Below are 13,020 nucleotides of genomic sequence, written 5' to 3'. Positions count from 1 at the left end.
AGAGCTGCGTTAGAGAGAAGGGATGAGCCAAACCTTGGGCAGCAGGACAGTGCACAGATAGGATGGAACCAATATCTGTGTTATGGCTGTGGAGTGGGGTGCAGCCAGCTCGTAGCCTCACAGAAGGGCATGTGGAGGGCTTCCCCGCATTACTGCATCCTTGATTTCGATGCCTTTCCTACAGCAGACACTAGTAGCGTTCTCCCTTTTACTCTCATCTTGGGAAATGCCAGTTTAATAGATGTCAGTGGGGACTGTGAAGAGCAGTGTCCAAAGCCCTTGTGCCTAACAACCCGAGGGGGTAACAAAAGCCCATCCTCCCTGCTAAGCAATAGCAGCAGAGACTGATATTTCTGTTTGCCTGGCTAGCAGAGCTTCAGCACAAGCTTCAGGAGGACCAGGATTTCTCTGGCTGCCCTTGGAGCCTGAAGATGTCGCAGCAAAAAGTCCTGGACACTTGCCCATGGTGCTGTTGGCATCCCTGCGGCAAGCTGGGAATGGCAGGGATGGGAGTCCAGTGCTCGGTGCACAGGCAGGGTGAGCAGACACATGGCTCAGGGGCTGCTGAGACCCCTGGAAGCTCCTGAGTGGTGTTAGGAGGATGTCAGGCATTGACGTGCCACTGTAGAGCCAGCTGGGCAGCTGTTGTGTCAACAGCTGTTTGCAGACTGTAGAGTCAGCTGGGCAGCTGTGGTGTTAACAGCTGTTGGCAGAGGGATTTCAGAAGTGCTGCGTAATGCATCAGTTTGGTACTGCCCTCCAAAACCCATCTCCCTGTACTTCCAAGATCCCTGCGCTGGGTGCCCAGGCACTGTGGTGACTGGGAGAACCAAGAGGTTGAGCAATTTGGTGAATTATTTATCTGTTATTCATTTACCCAATGTGCATATAATGCTGTGCAGTGAGTGAGCAAGCGCAAAATTAAAACCCAAAATGATGGATGCTGTCTTATGAAGGGCTCTTCATCCCACTCTTGAGACTCATTCAGCTTTAAATATTGATGGCAGATCGCCTGTTGGCAAACAAATATTGTGTAAATCTATCCGTCTCAGCTCGCTGCCACAGCTCAGGATGCAGAGGGCTTGTGCAGTTGCAGCCATGTGAGCTGAGATGTGTGGTCTGTGCTGCCTGAGGTGGAAGGGGAGCTCAGAGTCCCTTTAATTACCTTCCGAAGCTAGCAATTAATCTGTGCTTGAGTACCTACCTGCCTGGCAATACAGCATCCTACAGCATCCGCTAGCTGCAGTCTTTAATATGCTGATCCTTACAGCATCCCCAAGAAGCACAGGCAATCTCAGCAGGAGCTGCAGCAGGTCTGTTGTTACGCCTGTGTTACTGCTTGGGTAACCAGTGGCTCTGCTTGCTGTTAGTTTACCTCAGAATCTGTCAGGCACATATTAGGATGGAGGATTAGTTACACCAAATCTAAACCAACAGATCCCTGCTGAGAAAGGTAATGTGATACCGGAGGAGCCTGGGGAGTCACTGGGTTGGGGGGATTGTGCAGTAAGGAGCAGCTCCCAAGCCCAGGCTGGGCTGCATGCAGCTGGCATGGTGTTTCCCCTTGTGCTCAGGCCAGCTGTCCTAGCAACAGTCTGTAGGACCCCAAATTTCAGAAGTGGATCCACCCCTGCCCTCCCCACACCACCTCACCCCTGCTACAGGAGCTGCATACCCAAGACCAGAAGCAAACCCATCAGGCCACCTGCATGAGGATAAATTTGAGGCTGTCCCAGTGAAACCCAAAACTATGGGTCTGTTTTTTCCCTCCTGGTGCCTTGCTGGGCCCATCTGTACAGCCCGAGCTCCTCACAGGAGTCATACCTGAAATGATACGGGTGGGTGCTCAGCTCAGCAGGCAGCAGACTCCTTTGCACGTGTCAGCACAAACATTTAATCTGCAGCATGGAGTCCAGAAGCAGAGATATTTACAAGCTAGTTTCTCCCTGTGCAGAGCTGGCAGCCTGTGAGTTGGGGTGTTATCCCCAGCTCCTTGAGATCCAGCTGTGATCATCTTATCTCCTGATGCTTGTAGGTAGCTCCAGCCACATTCTTCTCTACGCTGTTGGTGTTCCCACCGCGTTTCACACCATCTTCCCTCCCTTTCCCAGCCGTGAGGAATCTGGGGCGGGGCAGGGAGCTGCACACAAAGGGCTGGGGTTTGTCTGCTACTCAACAATCTGGAAGCATCCTCGGGACCAAGGTGGCAGATGGACAGCCCCAGAGAGACGCCAGCAAAAGGCATGCTGAAAACATTTCTGTTGTCTCTCTTGAGCCGTAGGCATGCGGTGAGCTGCCTCTCTGGAGACACTGTCCTTGCATGACTCCAGGGCTAATTCCTCTCTGTGCTGCAGCACAATGACTCCCACATGGCATGCTCCCACATGGGCAAGCTTCTGCCCACTCCTGCCTGCTCCTGCCCATCCCAGCAACACTGTGCAGGCAGCTTGGTGCATGGCAGGGGCTTCAGGACAGCAATAAACAGCGGGTTTTCATGCTGGCAGCATTTGGAGGGGCAAAGCAGCATGGCTTCAGCATAAAGGCCTCAAGGATACGTGAGCCTGAGAAACAAACACCATCAACTCCTCTCTTCCTTGTTGTCTGGAAGATAGACCTAATGTTCTTTTCACATTTGAAAAGCCCAAGACAAGTATCTTAAACAAGGAGCATGGCCAGCCCAATTACTTCTCTTGGTCCTGTGCCCAGGGTTTATTTCTTGAAACATCTCAGTGACAAATGTTCTCGCTGCAAGAAACTTTCTAGTACTTTTTCCATTTCTTGATGCTGTATAAACTTTTGCCAGAGGCTGCTCACAACCAAGGTGTAATTCTGATCCATCCAGACCTCTGCAAAGCACGGCTGGAAGATATCTTAGCAGGGTGATAATCACTACAGCCTTGAGAAACAGCTTTGTATAAATTAATCCAGCTTTTTTTTTGGGGGGGGAATAAACTTCCCTTTGAGATATTATGTCCTTTTCCTCCTTTAATCTTTTCTTTGGGATTTCCATAATATCACCTTAAGATCCAAGCAGACTGCATTGCTCCTTTTCAGCCTGATTCAAGCAAAGATTTAATTGCAGATACGCAGCTGCCTTACTCTAACCAGCTGTAGCATACCGTTAAACTGAACAAAGCCAACCTGAGCACATGAAAGCATGGCTGGATAGTTTCTACCAAAAAGAGAAAGTCCTGGTGGCAATTCAGGTCTAGACCTTTGCTTTGCAGAAATCCATGCCTCTCCATTGAGAACAATGGACATGGCCATTTTATGCTGGTGTAGAGCTGCCATGTGTGTTATTGTTTGCATGCATGTTACTTGCTTGAATTTTGCGAAAGAATCAGAAAATAGATCAGAGAAGTTAAATTCTGGTCTGTACTGTGCTGGTAGGCTGAGAATGGGCATGTGGGCATCTGGATCACAGCTTGTAAACGGGGAAGCAACTGGGAGACAGCGATGCATTTTGGAGGGGCAAAAATCATGGTAGTGCCAGACTCCCAGGCACGGCAGGCAGCACCAGGCTGAGAGGAACAGCTCTCTGAGCTTGCTGGCTGTTCCTTCCTGGCCCTACCTGGTGTCTCAGCATTACAGCTTATTATTCAGTGCAGGAATCTGTGCAGATGAGTTGCCAGCTCTAACTGCTTAGCCAAATTATTAGTGCCTAGCAAGAACAAGACGTACTGGTGAGCTTCCCTGGGACCAGGCAGATCATGGCTCCCCCTTACAGCAGCTGGTTGACAGGGAGGACTCCCCTCTCCCAGGCAGAGCTCAGCCTTGACAGGCTTGCTCTCTCACAGCTCTGGGAGCCCCAGCAGCCCTTAAACTCCTCTTAAGTGTCTTTCTGATGTGGGAGAAATTAGGAAGAGGCAGGCTGCACAGACATTGCACCTCCTTCGTTTCCCTACTGTCACTGGTGGGTGGCCCAAGCACACCAACCACGGCTTTTCCTGCTCACCCTCATCATTGCCCTCCAGGTGTTTCCAAGCTCTGGTGGCACAGCAAGGAACAAAGTGCCCTTTGTGGCAAGCCCAGCACAGCCCTTGAGTCTGCAGCTAGTGGCTTGACCAGGTTCTGCTTCCCTTTGTAAAGCATGAGGCCAAATGGGTGCTGTGGCCTAGGGAGCCTCCACACAGCAAAGACATAGCACTGCATGTGGAAAATGATCGATGTCCTGGTGCAGCACACAAACCAGCTGCTGTAGCACAGTGTTACACACCAGCAGGCTATTTGTCACTGCTTTCTCGTTTATTTCCCCAGAGCAAACCCATGCCTTGTGTGCATAGTTTTTCCCACTGTAGTTGCTGTATCTTCACGTATCCATCCCTCTCCAGGTCTCTCTTGAGATCTCCCTAGAAAGCCTGGTGTCTTGGCACACAAACTGGGAATGACTGTTCTGAAGCACCTGGAAGGCCCCAGAGTTTGCCTGCAGACAAGTTTTTGCCGGCTGTGCCTGCCAACCTTGAGGCACCACATGCAGGTGTCAAAGCAGAGGCCGGGCTGCCCTGCTGTGCCCAGCCTGGCAGCCCAATCCTGTGTGTCCCGCCACATGCAGCCAAGGGCCAGCCAGGCTTGTGGCCACCCCACTCTGGCACTCTTGTCTGGTTTGGTTTATTTGGAAGTCATGGATATGCAGGTCTTTGCTTGCTGGGGGCAAGGCTCACTACGGCTGTGGGCCTCAATGTTTCATAGAATCATAGAATCACTGTGGTTGGAAAAGACCTTCAAGATCATCAAGTCCAACCATTAGCCCTACACCATTATAACCTCTAAACTGTCTCCCACAGCACCACTACCCGCTCTTTGAACAGGGAGGTGATTCTACCACCTCCCTGGGCAGCCTGTTCCAATGCTTTACCACTCATTCGGTGAAGAAATTTTTCCTAATATCCAATGTGAACTTCCTCTGGAGCAACTTGAACCCCTTCCTTCTTGTCCTGGCACTAGTTATTAGGAAGAAGAGGCCAACACCCACCTCACTACACTGTCCTTTCAGGTAGCTATAGAGAGCAATAAAGTCTCCCCAATTTTGCAAAGACTTGAGTCACAGGAAGTTCATTTTGGAATCCCACAAAGCTTCAGACCTGCAGGAGAGTGCTGGGAGCTCTGTCTGTTAAAACATTTTGTGGTATCACCATAGTTTTCATGAAAGAGGTGTCAGGGAAGGTGAACTATGGCCTCTACAGTCTGCAGCTGGACCCACCGGAGGACTAGAAACCTCCTCAAACCAAACTCAACAACTGAAATTCAAAGCATGATGTTAAATTTTTTCTTTATTTTTAGCAAAGCATTCTCCTAAGTATAAAAATGTTTGATTCCAAACCTTTTTTTATAGTAATATTAGACAAAAGCATCTTGTTCTAAACATGTCACTTTTGAAAAAAACAGCATCTTTATGGCTGAAAAGAAATACTTTGAGAATAAATCTCCATGCCAGTACTAGTGATAAGTCTTTCATTTCATGCTCTAATTGAACATTGGCTTTACAACTTAAAAGCAATCATCCTAAATTGCCTTCTGCTAATGTTAATGCTTCAGACAAAGGGTAACAGCAAGATTATAGGTTCGTATATTATTCAGGCAAATCTGGGTTCTTCATACATCACTTTTTAAAAGAAAATTAATTTTTCCATGTGTCAAGAATGAAAATAGTAATAATGGATGATATACTTACATCATCCTTTATTGCTGAGATTGGCAAGAACATTGTCTCTGAACAAAATGAGTCGCAACCAGTGTGCATGCCCTCATGCCAACCCGAGTGAGGAGATGGGCAACTCCAAAAATTACATGTCTGTGCATGGGGAGGGCTGGTGCATTGGTTGGCTTAAGCAAGGTCCATGCAGGGCTGACACTGAGCTTGGACAAAGGTCAGCCATGGTAGTAAAGGTTTGGCAACAGAGGCATCACTGATAACTTGCATATTTTCCTCCTGCTTCTTCCCAGAGCCTCTCATTTCCCAGCCCAGCTCCCTCATAAGGCTGACAGTGGTTTTGCATGGCAGCCCTGGTACCACTGCGCCTGCTGGCATGCTTTCTGCTTTTCTGGCCATGCCATGGGAATCCCGCTCTTTCCCAAGCATCATGCTGGGAGCAGTGTATTTTTAGCTCTCAGTGCCGGGGCCGGGTGTCTGGGTGGCGGCGGGGCTCTCGGCTCCCCAGGCGCTGCCTGTTCCCACCACATCTGCTGCTCTCCATTTGCAAGCTGCCTCCCTAGTGTTTGGCACGAACAGCAACGTTGTCTCCTCGCTCAGTGGCTTCATTAATTCACACCTCATGAAGCTTGCCTTCCATCAGCTTTTGAGTGCTGCTTGTGTTTGCTCTGTGCTTTGAGGTCACATCTGCCCTCCCGCTCACCCTTACCATGCTGACCTTCTGGTCTAGCCTAGCAGTTTCATTGTTTGACTGGCACTTAAATTGTTGGGGGACATCTTTTGCATCAGCCGGAGCAAGTCTGTGCTTGTTGTGAGCTTGGGTGGCAAAGCAGGATCATGTCTGCAACCAACCATTGTATCAGCAGTGCTGAATTGCACCTTTGTCTCCCTCATGCCCTGGAGGTGCTCTCGCATGCTCCTCAGGTGTCTCTCCGTGCTGCTCTCCATCTCATGCAGGAGGTTTGTGGCCCTGGTAGTACTGGTGGGAAATAAAGGTTCCCCTACAGTGCTGGGGGGAACAGATGCAGCAGCAACAGGTACACCATGTTCAAATTCTGCCCTTCCTTTCTTCCTTCCTTCCTGCCTTCCTGCCTTCCTGTCTTCCTTCCTTCCTGCCTTCCTGCCTTCCTTCCAGAGGCAGAGTGGAAGATTTGCAGAAGCATTACCCAGTAAAAATAGCAACCCAGTAAAAAATAGCTGCAGCTGGGAGCTGTGACTGACATTGTGGACCACAGCCCAAACAGGGTGAGCATCCCTGTGGGCAGAGGCCGTGACATCACAAGCAGGCACCTGTAAGATGGAGCAATCCTTGCCCTTGGTGGGAACAAAGGGCATAAGTAGCTCTCCCGTCCCTTGATTGCAAGAGCTGAGGCTTCAGAGGGCTGGGAGGGAATGCATCACAGCTCAAGGCTTGCTTCTTGAGATGAAGATAAGCAGAGTGAAGAGCAGCTGCAGCCCTGGGGAGCTTACTGTTGAGAAGCCTGGCGAAAGATTTGTCCTTCCTTCTGGAGGGGCAGCTGATACCAAGAGGGCTGAAGTTGTCACACAAGAAAGTCAGAGCACATTTAGGCTCCAAAGGTCAAATCCCAACTGGTCATGCTGCTGTCCATGTCCCATGCTTAACTGAAGGAAGCTATCAGTGTAAATCTGCACTAGTTCAGCAATTTGCAGCAACACCCAGGCTCTTAGCAGTGCTTGTAGCTCAGAGGCCCCTCGGGTGCATCGCAGAGCCCAACTGGTGTTGCGCTGTCGTAGAGGTAGGGGAAACTGAGGCACAGAAGGGTTGAAGCAGAGGTCACGTGTGCTGGATCAGATCACATAGCTGCGCTTTTCAGCATGTGCCTCATGGTCTGAACAGTGCTCCGCAGCTGTGAGTAGCATTTGGGGTGGAGAGAGAAACACTTGGGATTTATCTGCTTTATGTTATTTACTCCGGAGTTGTTGGTCTCCTGTTAAAAGTGGTACAGCCTGAAAACACCTCTTGTTAATAGCTTGTTATCGCGACTACTACAAGCCTTATCTCCTTGATCCCATCTGCCTCAGGAAATGCGGTTGAGAGTAGAGCAGGGATGGAGCTCAGTGGCTGCAGGAGCCTGGGAGAGAGACCTGGGCACCCCACAGTTACACCGCAACCGTCCCTAATTCATCTTCGCTCAGCAGAGCACTTAGAGATGTCACTGGGGAGCTGCAGAAGCTGTGATTGATCATGTCTCTCCTGCATGCTGATGGAAGAGAGCAACTTCAGCAAGAGGAGACCTTGGCCCCTGAGCCTCCCCTTGAAGTCCAGGAATGAATTATGCAAACTAATCCGTCCCTTGGCTCCTCCAACAGCTGCTGCCTTCCTGACACCTCCTGCCTTTACCTCTCTATTGCTGAGCAGTTTTCAGAGCCATTGAGGCAACATGTCCTTTCATCTGGTGTCCAATGTGTCCCAGGATGCCTGTGGAGGTCAGGGCAGTTCATCAAGTGTTGTAGGATGTTGTCCCAGGCATGAAGATAAATTGCTAAACTAGCCTTGGCCGGAGCCAGGTGAACTTCTGGGCTACCCCATGGCTCTTAAAAGAGAGGAGGGAATCATAAGGCATGTTAAAATGCAATCAATTTCTTCTGGCAGCTGGCAGTTTTTCAAATGCTGCTGTGTACCGATGCTGCAGTTGGCCTCACTGTGGCTTCTTTGCAAAGCAGCTATGGAGCTAGGATTTGGGGTGCCAGCCCAGCCCCAGGGCTGTTGGTCTGTGGGGCGCTCCCCCCCAGGGCAGCAGCTCATTGCTCCCCAGCACAATCCCCACTCTGGGGAAGCAGGAGGGAACTGGCAGTCATCTTTTGGCTCAACTGATGGCTATTTAAGGACTACTGTGCTTGTTGTAGGCTGGGGATGGGTAATTAAACTCCCTGCCTGGACTGATCCTGTCCTCAGTGGAGGAGGAGAGGAGGGGGAAGGTAGGGAGAGAGAAGCAGAGTCATAGAGATAGGCATCTGCAAGAGGGATCACTACCCCTCCTGCCAGTGGCTGCTGCTTCGCTGCTTGCTGGGATTGAGGTCCCTAAGAGAGCTGGAAGGCAGAAGCTGAGGCAGGTAGAGAGGAAGGTAGAGACAAGCCAAATGGGAGCAGGATGGAGAGCTGGAAGAAGTTGGACATAGGATGGCTGCCTACACTGGTACCTCGGTCTCCTCTTTGCTACATCCTTCCTGCTGTGCCTCTCACCTTGGCCTGATATGGCCCAGGCGCCGGATGCCAGCACGGGAGGCAGGGGAGGCCACCATTCCCCCAGCTGTCCTCCTGCCCCACTGAAAACCACATTTTATTTAAAAGGTAATTTGCAAATGGCCTGTCTCATTTTGCTTTAAAACATTCTCCAGACTGGAGAGCCGTAGTGAAGGGGGCTGTTTTAATCTGTCACTTGCTGGCAGGTGGGCAGTGTGCTGACCCCAAGTCAGGAAGGTCATCAGCTTTTCAGGGATTAAAATAGGGAACTTTTATTTGTTCCAGGTGTTGGGGAAAGTAAAAACAAAATAAACACCAACCTTCTAAAACCTCAGAGAAAAGGCTGCTTTTGCTGCCTGAAAGACTGACTCCTTTCTCCTGCTCTGTCTGCCTTGAGCGCAGAGCAGGGGCAGGCAGGGCCCAGCTCTTATGTCAGCCAGGAAATGGATTTTAGTTGTAGCTGAGCCTTGAAAGCTCTGCTGAGCTCAGAATGCTCCCAGTGATGGCAGCTCAGTGTGGAAATGGTTGAAAACGAGTGTTTTGCACACACTCTCCAAGGAGCACTCGGCTGTGCGTTGGCCCTCTCCTCGCGTGGTCAGAAAGGTGGAGGCAGGCGGTGCCATTACATTTGGCTGCTGGAGATGCAGTCGGCGAGCACTGAACTTCAGAGTTATGACCATATGCATCTTTGCAGAGTTCAGGTTATACGGGCAATCTTTGCCTTCCTGCCCGCAGGCACTTCTGTGCACAGGTAGTTCTTGACAGATACAGCTTCTCAGTGCAATGCAGTTTCTGCCAAGCCACCGAGAATATGGTGTGAAATTATAAGGGTGCAAGACAGCACTTGAGAAGGCCATGGGGTCAGGGATGATGTTGTCTCTCTGTTTGGTAACACTGGCCTGCTGCAGGGCACTGCTCTTGCAACCAAAGCTTTAAATACCCACAAACCGCTTGTGCCGGGGAATTTTCCAGCAAGTCAATGCTAACAACTTGACCCCATGGAAGAGCTGCCAGGGTGGGTTTGGACTGTCGTTCATCAGAGCTGCTCATTTACGGTGTGCATTTTCGAGATGCAGAGTTTTAATCTCTCCCTGCGCGTCAGCACTCCGAAGCACTACGCCTTCAGCACGTGAGATAATGAAGTCCCGTATGATTAGCATTTGTGCTTTGCCACTGTTTGCAGAAGAAAATAATAGCTAGCTTAAATACTTATTAGTCACCCACAACTCCGCGTGTCTCCGCTGTATCTTTAGAAAATAGATGCAATTTATCTGGCATGGGGAGTTTTTGAAAGAATCTTTTAAAAGTGCACTTGTGAAAAATCAGCTCTTTAAGTATGGGAAATTTGATATGGCTCAGCAGTTTCTCACCAATTAAAAAGCCAGTGTCCAAACCCATTTCTAAAGCACTAGTAGAAGCAGAAATATTTCCTGGGGGAGTTCAGAGCCTAGCTGAACAGAGGCTTCGGGAAACAGATGCAAAATGCTGTGTATGGGTTTGTAGCATGTTTTTTTCCTAAGGCTAGTTTTGTGTTGCTGGCCAGGGCAAGTTAGTTAAGAACTCATGCTGTTTGCCTGGGTCCCATACCTCTGCAGCATTGTTTCATGCTGCTTTACAGATGAAAGCATCTCCCTCTGTGCGAGTGAGTCCCAGAGCTATTTCCTGTGCCCACGGGATTTCTGGCAGTCGCTTTCGAAGACTTTAGGAAGGAGGCATGAAATAACCGCAGGGAGCTGGGGGGCCTCCTCCCCAACTTTTCCTAGGAAGAGATCCCAGCAGAGCAGGCCAGATGCTGGCTCTGTCCATCAGAGAAGTCTCGTTCCAGAGCCTCCCTGGCCCAGGAGCCCAAACCCAGTGGCCAGGCATAAGGGGGAGGGGATAGATTGGTGAGGAAGATTAATTCAGAGAAAAGGGAAGAACATGTTTATTTGTCATCATTTCACATAGTTACATGGCTTCCTCCACCTTCACTTCTTCCTTCACTGTCTGCAGAGGCCTCACGAAGATTTCTGGGTGCTGGTCCCGAATCCCTGAAGAAGGACGGCTGGGGAGATGCTGGGGTCTTTCCTAGACTTGTACTTGTGGTATACCCAGACAGAAAAAATAGGAAATCAACCTTTGAGAGTGAATGGGAGGTGCCAGCAAGTCATCAGGGGTCACTCCAAGGCTCAAGCCATACTACCAAGACAGAGCTAAGAGAGGCCTGGCGTCATCTATGGAGGAACCCAGGAATGCCAGTAGGTTCAGGTAGAGATGATCAGCTCTGGTGGGCTGAACAAGTACTGTTGCCTTTGCACAGAGAGCATCCTCAATAGGCAGCCACACTCAAGCGTGTATGGGGCTCACAGCACGGCTCTTGCCATCAGGATTTTTCATTCCTTTGCAGCAGCAAAACAGAGAAACACTTCTTTTGCTGCAAATCAGGGCATTCAACCCACTGCAAGCATGCTGGAGAGCCTGCATCAGCTGGGAAACATCTTAGAGGAGTGACAGACCCTGCTTCCTAACCCTGTTCTTGAGGAAAGAGATGGTGGAGGTTGCTTTGCCACCAATAAAATTCCACCCTAAGAGGCTGAAGGGAGCTGAGCAGATACTTCCACTGCAGTAGCTGAAACCGCAAAATAGCCTTTCCTCCTGCCCAGGGGAGCATGGCAGAGGAGAAGCACCTCCTAGTGCTCCTCATCCTCACCTGAAGCACCAGTGCGGTATGCATGGCTTTGGGACTGGAACAGGTTGAAAACTGGGATGAATTTCAGATTGCTGATCCCACCTAGCACTCGTTTGGAGAACGGATGCCCTTGCTACTCGGATCTGGGAAAAGTTGCAATTAATGTGTATTGATCAGAGGAGAAAGTAGACCTGTAGGCACAAATTTATGTGTGAGCTTGAAAGAAGAATGTTCCCTGAAAGGGGAACAGTGTGAATAATCAGGATTTGAGACAAATGCTAATCAGCATTACATTTTGCCTCCGCGTCTCCAGACGGAGTGTTTAATCTCTGGAATTAAGTATTTCCCTGGTAAGAAGTTAGACAACTTCAAGAGACTCCTGTTTGAAAAATTAAGCTTGGTGTACGTTGGGTTTAGATCTCTCTGATTGTGTGTTCAGTCTGTCCAGAAGCTGGCCAGCCTTCGGACCTTTGAGCAAAACATTAAAACATTTATTTCTTCCCTGCTTTACTGAGAGACCACAAGGGAAATATACATTAATCAAAGGTTACTAAGAATGGCTTTCAATTAGATACAAAGGCACAGAGTTTTCCATATGAGAGCCATGACACAAAACATTTTCTCACTGTGAAATATGTTATTGGAGATTAAAGCTCAGATGTTCATTCATTATCTGGAAAAGTATCTCCTACAGGTTGCATTTTCTTTTTGGTGGTCCCTGGGGCTAGACAACATTGAATACAGGAGCTGAGTCATAAGAGAAGCGTGGATTTATGGAGATGTGAATTGGAAATTTGACAGCGGTAGGTTAGGCAGTTGATTAATCAATAACTGGTATCCATCCCAGCTTTTCATTGCACTTCTGATACCTCGTTTAAAGCAGTCTCCGATGGATTAACCTTTTATTATGTACTCTTGGGCTTCTGAGAGTCTGGAGAGCGTCCCAAATGGTGTGTGTGCACATGCACGCGTCTATACAGAGACATCTATGTGTACCCTGTCCTCAGTTTGGGGTTGGACTTGCTTTGACCAAAGACCTCCAGATGTCCCTGGCTATGATCTACAGCTTTGTATTTCTGACCAGACTTCGGGAGAGGACGTATGTGCTTTCCCAAATGCTACATGCCCATGTGTGCATGGAAATGTATGGCAAAATAAACCAAATCAAGTCACAAAAAAAGCTTCACAGAGATGCAAGAAGAAAAAATGTACCTTGCTAATAACATAATTTTTTTTTAAAATATAGATATATAAGGAAAGAAGGTTTGTGTTTGTTCCTCTTAGGAATAAGAGTTCTGGCATTACAGCCTTTATTTGGGAAATTTCATTACAGTGATTTCATCCTTTCTAGCCACTTGTGGCTCAGTACATTTTTACCATGGTTGCCAAGTAACAATCACTAAGCATTTGTGTCTAGATCAGTAAAGGGGAGCGGAGGGAATGGATAAAATCTATTTTCAGAAGCATAATCATCAGTAGCTCTTTGTAGGTTAACGG

General features: G+C 49.0%; 1 protein-coding gene across 2 annotated transcripts in view; it reads left to right on the top strand.

The window, feature by feature from the left end:
• The window catches only part of SLC8A1 (solute carrier family 8 member A1), a gene marked incomplete at both ends in the record, with an annotated part of 134,766 nt that overhangs the window by 80,813 nt on the left and 40,933 nt on the right, over positions 1–13,020 (top strand). The gene's annotated exons all lie outside the window — the stretch shown is intronic.

Source organism: Gallinula chloropus (genome assembly GCF_964237585.1).
Source record: "Gallinula chloropus genome assembly, chromosome: 3".
Classification (NCBI taxonomy): domain Eukaryota; kingdom Metazoa; phylum Chordata; class Aves; order Gruiformes; family Rallidae; genus Gallinula; species Gallinula chloropus.
The sequence above is the reverse complement of the archived record's forward strand: the minus strand, read 5'-3'. Positions and strand labels throughout refer to the sequence as shown.